Genomic DNA, 7,500 nt, shown 5'->3' on the forward strand with positions numbered 1-7,500 from the left:
ACACCATCAAAACTAGAAGATAAGACTGAGAGGAGACCTTTTGGTATGGGACAGAATAGGAGAGAACGGGTCATAGACACCAATGGATCAGAGAACTAGGAAGCGAGAAGCGCGTGCCTGTGTGTAAGCGAAAGCGCTCGTGCTTTTTTGTTTTCTGTATGTGCTTGGGTGTGTGACAATGACAACAACAAGAACGACAACAATGACAACAACAAGAACGACAACAATGACAACAAAGACAACAATGGCAACAACGACAATGACAATGACAACAACAACGACAACAACAATGGCAACAAAAAGGAAAACAACGACAATGACAACAAAAACAACAATGACAGCAACTACAACAACAACGATAACAGCAATGGCAACAACGACAATGACAATGACAACAACGACAACAATGACAACAAACACAACAATGACAACAACAACAATGGCAACAACGACAGTGACAACAACGTCATCCTCAGGTAAGAGGTTGCTATTTAAGATAGCACTCTCCTTCCACTTTGTACTACTGAAGAGGACTGCAGCTAGCAATCGAAATATATAGTTTCGCTTACTCAACTCCTTCTTTAGTCCGACTGTGGTGTTAGTTGTGATTTACACGCAAACAAACACACACACGCAAACAAACACACACACGCACACACTCACACGCGCACACACATGCGCACACACTCACACGGGCACACACGCACACACACACACACACACACACACACACACACACACACACACACACACATATATATATATATATATATATATACATAAACACAAACACACATAAACACACACACACAAACACACACACACACAGACACACACAAACACACACACACACACACACACAAAGACAGAACCGGTCACATCACTTTTCCTCATATTGCTCCCGAACTTTTCAAGGGACGAGGAACTTCTTCTGGAAGTGATGTTTACTCGATCGGACATCTGTTGGCTTCTCTTATCGCCCAAGAAGATCGAAATGAGGAAATTTCACTTCTTATCAAAAGGGCAATGACTTACTCAACTCCGACTGTGGTGTTAGTTGTGATTTACACGCAAACAAACACACACACGCAAACAAACACACACACGCACACACTCACACGCGCGCACACATGCTCACACACTCACACACTATCAAGCATTATCAAGCAACACCGCTCGTCGTCGCTGTCGTCGCGCGACCAAGAAGAAGAGGATTTACGACGAAAAAGGAAAACCTGGTTTGTACTGTAGGGGTGGGGAGTGAACGTGAGTGCCCGAAATGGTATCTATGCAGTGCTAGTTAATTGTGTTAACTCGAAATTAGCAAAAATGAATGAAAACGACTCGAAAGCCAGTTGCGAATCAGAGCCATCTGGCGGCAATCCACTGAACCGCGATGTAAACAATCGACAAAACACGTGTTATGACAATGATTTCTTAGGGTTTGGTAAGTACGAAAGAAAGAACTTAAGTAGATTATTAGAGATAGAGAGAGAGATGAGCAAAAATAGGACTCGGTGGGAAAATGAAATCATGGACTTAAGAAAAGAGGTCATTGGTTTAGTTGATTGTTTATCTAAGACTAACCATGAAATTTCTGACCTGAAAAAAAGCTAACTTGGATCTTACAAACGAAATTAAAGAAATGAAAAGAGACATAAATGAACTGAAGAATGATAATGAAAAGAAAACTAATGATAATAATAGCGAAAATCTAAAGCAGGAAGTGAACAACAAATTACAAGAATTGACACAAAAGATCGAAGAAAACTTAGGTGGGGACAGTATCCAGGAAATTAAGAAGTGGAAAGAAAATATTGAAAATAAAGAAATTGCTTTCAAAGAAATAGTCAAGCAGCAAATGCAAGATAATGCAAAAGACACAATCATTCAAGTGATTAACGAAAAAGCAAATTGGGTCAGGGACACAGTAGATAGGAAGAAATGTATTGTGGTTTATGGGCTTAAAGAAAAACAAGGATTGGCGAGGTACATGAGAGAAAAAGAAGAAAAAGAGACAGCAGTAGAAATCCTTAATGAAATTCAGGGGGGAGATAGTGATTCAGGCACAGACTTAGAAGAGACTTACAGAATTGGTCGCTATACTAAGGATAGGAATCGACCTCTAAAGATAAAACTAAGGTCACAAGTGGTAGTAGAAGACATATTTGAAAAAGTAGGTAACTTGGCAAAGAGTGAAAAATACAATAAGATATGGATAAAAAGAGAAATGAGTACTGAGGAATTAGAAAAAGAAAGGGCGCTAAGAGAAGAAGCAAAGGAAAAAAACTTGAAAAGATCGGAGACAGAATGCAAAGAATTCCAGTGGAGAGTAATAGACTTGAGATTAAGACAATGGCGCTTCAAAACGAACAAAACAAGGGAAGAAGAAACCAGGGAGAAGGAAGAAAATTAAAAGTGGCCTATACCAACATTGACGGACTAATTTCGGGACTGAACGAACTCAATGATTATCTGTTAGAAGCAAAACCAGACATAATGGGAATTGTAGAGACTAAACTAAGAGGTGAAATACCATCCACTGTTATCGGACAAGGTTTATACAACTACTGGATAAAAAACAGGGACAAGAAACAGGGAGGGGGAATCATGTTCTTGGCCAAGAAAGACCTAAAGGTGACAAAAATTGCAGAGGGCAAAGGTAATGCTGAATTGATCATGATAAAAGTCGAAGGCAAGAATATGAAAAGTAGAAAGTTTGTGGTGACTTATGTGCCTCCAAAAACAAGCGCTTGGAAAGAAATTGAACATACAAAAATGCTAGATGACACAAGAAAATCACTCAATGAGATACTAATGGGTAAGGGTAATCTGGTAGTTATGGGGGACTTCAATTGCAAAGAAATTTGTTGGGACAGCATGACAGTGCAAGGAGGAGATGACTCGTGGGGCAATGTACTGCTAGATATGACCATGGAGTACACAATGACCCAATGGGTCCGTGAAAACACAAGGTACAGAAATAATGAAGAGCCATCGAAACTAGATCTAATATTCACAACAGAGCCTGAAATAGTGCATAAAGTCCAGTATGAGACACCAATTGGAAAGAGTGACCATGTACTCATCGAAACTATACTAAAGGAAGAAATAGACATAGAGAGGAACGAAAAGCATAGGAAAGGAAGACTGAGGTACAACAAAACAGACTTTACAAAACTAAAGACATTCTTCCGGAATGCAAACTGGGAAATATTTTACAGGGAAGAAACAGCAGTGGAAGAGAAATGGAATATATTGATGGAAAACTACAATGAAGGGGTAAACAGGCATGTACCAAGACAAAAGCGAGAGAGAGAGTACATTAAATGTTGGTTCAACAAAAGATGCAGTGAGGCAAAAGACAGAAGGGACAAAGCTTGGAAAAAGTGGAGAAAAGACAAAAAACAAAGCAAATGGCAAATTTATGTTAACTATAGAAATGAGTATGTTAATGTGAGAAGAGAGGAGAAAAGGAACCATGAGAAGGATATTATAGACAAATGCAAAGAGCAACCCAAACTATTCTATCGGTATGTGAATGGTAAACTTAAAAACAAACAGGAATTGGTGAAACTATGCCAAGGAAACATAGAATACACAGAAGATTTAGAGATGGCCGAAGTCATGAACAATCACTTTAAATCTGTTTTCACCAGAGAGAAAATACCGAATTGTGACATAGACAAAAACAAGAAATCTCCCCTCATGAATGAGTTTACAGCATCACTAAAGGAAATATCAGAACATTTATCAAGGCTGGATGTCAGAAAATCACATGGCCCGGACGGTATTGCAAATTGGATTCTAAAGGAGTGCAAAGAAGAACTAACAGACAAAATACACATCTTAATAAACAGCTCACTTAAAGAAGGAAAGATACCCGAGGACTGGAAAAACGCTAACATTGTACCAATACACAAAGGAGGAAACAAAGAAGAACCCACCAACTATAGGCCAGTATCACTAACAAGCACCATAGCCAAAATTTGTGAGAAAATAATCAAGAATAGATGGGTAAAACATCTGGAAGACAATGACATATTAAACCCAAGACAATTCGGATTCAGACAAGGAAGAACATGCTCCACAAACTTAATATGCTTTTACTCAAGACTAATAGACATAGTGCAAGAAAGAAATGGATGGGCTGATTGTGCATTCCTAGACTTGCAAAAAGCCTTTGACAAAGTACCACACAGAAAACTACTAAAAAAACTGGAACACATAGGAGGAATACAGGGAAACCTACTAAAATGGATAGAGGACTTTCTGACTGGTAGAAAGATGAGAGTAGTGCTCAGAGAAAAATATTCAGACTGGAAAGAGGTGATCAGTGGAGTACCGCAAGGATCTGTACTGGCACCAATAATGTTTGCTATCTATATGAATGACATGGATGAGGACGTGAACTGCTACATGAGCTTCTTTGCCGATGACGCCAAACTGCTAAGGAAAATAGAAACTGATGAGGACTGTGAAGCACTGCAAGAAGACCTAAATAGGGTATGGAACTGGAGTCAGAAATGGGAAGTGGACTTTAATACTAAGAAGTGTAGCATAATGGAGTTTGGAAAAAGCAAAAACAGAATATCAGGAAAATATACAATTGGAACCAAAGAAGTAAAGAAAGTAGGATCCGAAAAAGATTTGGGAGTAATTATCACGAACGACTTGTCCTATGATATACAGATTAACAAAATTATCGGGGAGACTTACAACTTGCTAAGATCAATAAAAGTGGCGTTTACATACTTGGACGAAGACATGATGAAAAAAATATTGGTTACATTGATAAGGCCTAGATTAGAGTATGCAGCGACATTGTGGTCCCCCAGTACCAAAAAGAATATAAAGAAAATAGAAAGAATCCAAAGAGCAGCTACAAAAATGGCACCTGCACTTGCAAACCTATCATACGAAGAGAGATTGGCTAAACTGGAGTTACCGACACTGGAGCAAAGAAGAGAGAGAGGTGACCTATTGACCATCTACAGTATCATGAAAGGCACAGAGGTACTCGATAGTGAGAACTTACTTAACTGGGACAAAAGAAACACAAGAGGACATGGAAAGAAAATAAAAAAACATAGCTATAGAGGAGAACTGAAGAAAAACAGTTTTCCTCATAGAGTTTTGGACACTTGGAACAAACTGGACAATGAAATAGTATGCGCAAAAAACATTCATGAGTTTAAAAACAAACTAGACACTGCAAGATACAAAGGCGGGACAACACGAGCATAGCTCCCCTTCCCGCAAAATACAACTAGGTAAATACAACTAGGTAAATAAATACACACACACACGCGCACACACACGCGCGCACACATACACACACGCGCACACATACACACACGCGCGCACACATACACACACGCGCACACATACACACACGCGCACACACACACGCGCGCACACACACGCGCGCACACACACACACACACACACACAATTCGTGGCCCACCATTAACGATAAAGAAAAATATTTGTATTTTACTTGTTAAAATATAATTAAAAATAAACTTCACTCAATTTGGAACTTTTGTCAGTTTTTGGGCGAGCCAACAGAATTGATCGAGGTACTATGTTTCCCGACATTTTGAAGAATGGGCGTATAAGATATTTTCTTCTTCTTCTTCTTCTTCCTCGCGTTCTTCTTCGCGTTTTTCTTCGCGTTCTTCTTCGCATTCTTTGCGTTCTTTGCGTTCTTCTTCCTCGCATTCTTCTTCTTCGCGTTCTTCTTCGCGTTCTTCCTCGCGTTCTTCTTCGCGTTCTTCTTCGCATTCTTCTCATTCTACTTCGTGTTCTTCTTCGCGTTCTTCTTCGTGTTCTTCTTCGCGTTCTTTTTCCTCGCGTTCTTCTTCGCGTTCTTCTTCGCGTTCTTCTTCGTGCTGGAACTTTTGTCAGTTTTTGGCCGAGCCAACAGAATTGATCGAGGTACTATGGTTCCCGACATATTGAAGAATGGGCGTATAAGATTTTTTTTCTTCTTCCTCGCGTTCTTCTTCGCGTTCTTCTTCGCGTTCTTCTTCGCATTCTTCTTTTTGTTCTTCTTCGCGTTCTTCTTCGCGTTCTTCTTCGCGTTCTTCTTCCTCGCGTTCTTCTTCTTCGCGTTCTTCTTCGCGTTCTTCTTCGCATTCTTCTTCTCATTCTACTTCGTGTTCTTCTTCGCGTTCTTCTTCGTATTCTTCTTCGTGTTCTTCGCGTTCTTCTTCGTGTTCTTCTTCGCGTTCTTCGCGTTCTTCTTCGTGCTGGGGATCCCGTGTTGGGGTTTCACCCCGAGGCCGAGGCCGAAGGGGAAAACGAGGGATTTGAGCGCGGAAAGCTGCGGCCGTAGGCCGCTGTTTGCGCAGCCAAGCCCTCGGCCGAGCCAACAGAATTGATCGAGGTACTATGTTTCCCGACATTTTGAAGATTGGGCGTATAAGATATTGTCCCGTGGCCTTAAAGATGAACATATGGAATTATTTCCAAAATTGTACAAAAACATAAAAAGGTTAAAACCTAGAATAGCTATGATAAATGATTTCCAACGTATAGTTCGAAAGTTTGGTGAGCTATTAAAGGACAATCCTGATTACAAATATTCTTGCTCAAGGGAAGAGTATCTTAGTTTACCAGCTAAACTACGAGCGAAGCGAGCTCCTAGCGCCGCAGGCCAAAGCGGTGACGTTAGTCACCACCGAAGGTCGCTTGTATATATATATATATATATATATATATATATGGAATATGCTGTTTCCGTATGGTCACCGAATCTCATTAAAGACATTGACAGACTGGAAAAAGTACAACGGCGAGCCACAAAACTGATTCCATATATCAAAAATAAATCATACGAAAATCGACTAAAACACATGAATCTGTTTTCCCTAAAAAAGCGTAGACTCAGAGGTGACTTGATACAGGTCTTTAAGATTCTAAAGGGAATTGACAACATCAAAAGTGACAAGATTTTCACATTGAATGAGAATCAGACAAGAAACAATGGTCTCAAACTGTCCGGAAATAGATTCAATTTGGAAGTAGGTAGAAACAACTTTGCCAACCGTGTAGTTAATGAATGGAATAAACTTCCTGCAGAGGCAGTGCAATGTAGTTCAGTTCGAAGCTTTAAGAATCATTTAGATAAATACCTAAGTAAGATGCTGTAATAATTATAATTTATCTTATATTATTTGTTTTTGTTTTGTTATCATTTTTCTGTCTGATTTTCATTTATTGTTAGTTATATGTCAATTTATTATTATTTACTATTTATCTGGTTGTTTATTATTTAACTATACCTGTGCATTTATTTATGTATTTTATTTGTTATTTACATTATTATAGTTTTTATTTATTATTTCATTATTAATATGATTTTTTTTTCTGCATCCGACCTAGATATGGATCAAAAGGTCTCCTGTCGGCATGCTCCGCCTTTGTAATCCTTTGTAATATATATATATATATATATGTATACATATATATATGTATATATATATATATATATAT

General features: G+C 38.9%; 1 protein-coding gene across 1 annotated transcript in view; it reads left to right on the top strand.

Moving 5' to 3' along the window:
- Positions 1-7,500, top strand: part of LOC143034070 (uncharacterized) — a 112,509-nt gene that overhangs the window by 30,151 nt on the left and 74,858 nt on the right. The gene's annotated exons all lie outside the window — the stretch shown is intronic.

This window comes from Oratosquilla oratoria, chromosome 16, assembly GCF_046742065.1.
Source record: "Oratosquilla oratoria isolate Oo_2021 chromosome 16, ASM4674206v1, whole genome shotgun sequence".
NCBI lineage: Eukaryota > Metazoa > Arthropoda > Malacostraca > Stomatopoda > Squillidae > Oratosquilla > Oratosquilla oratoria.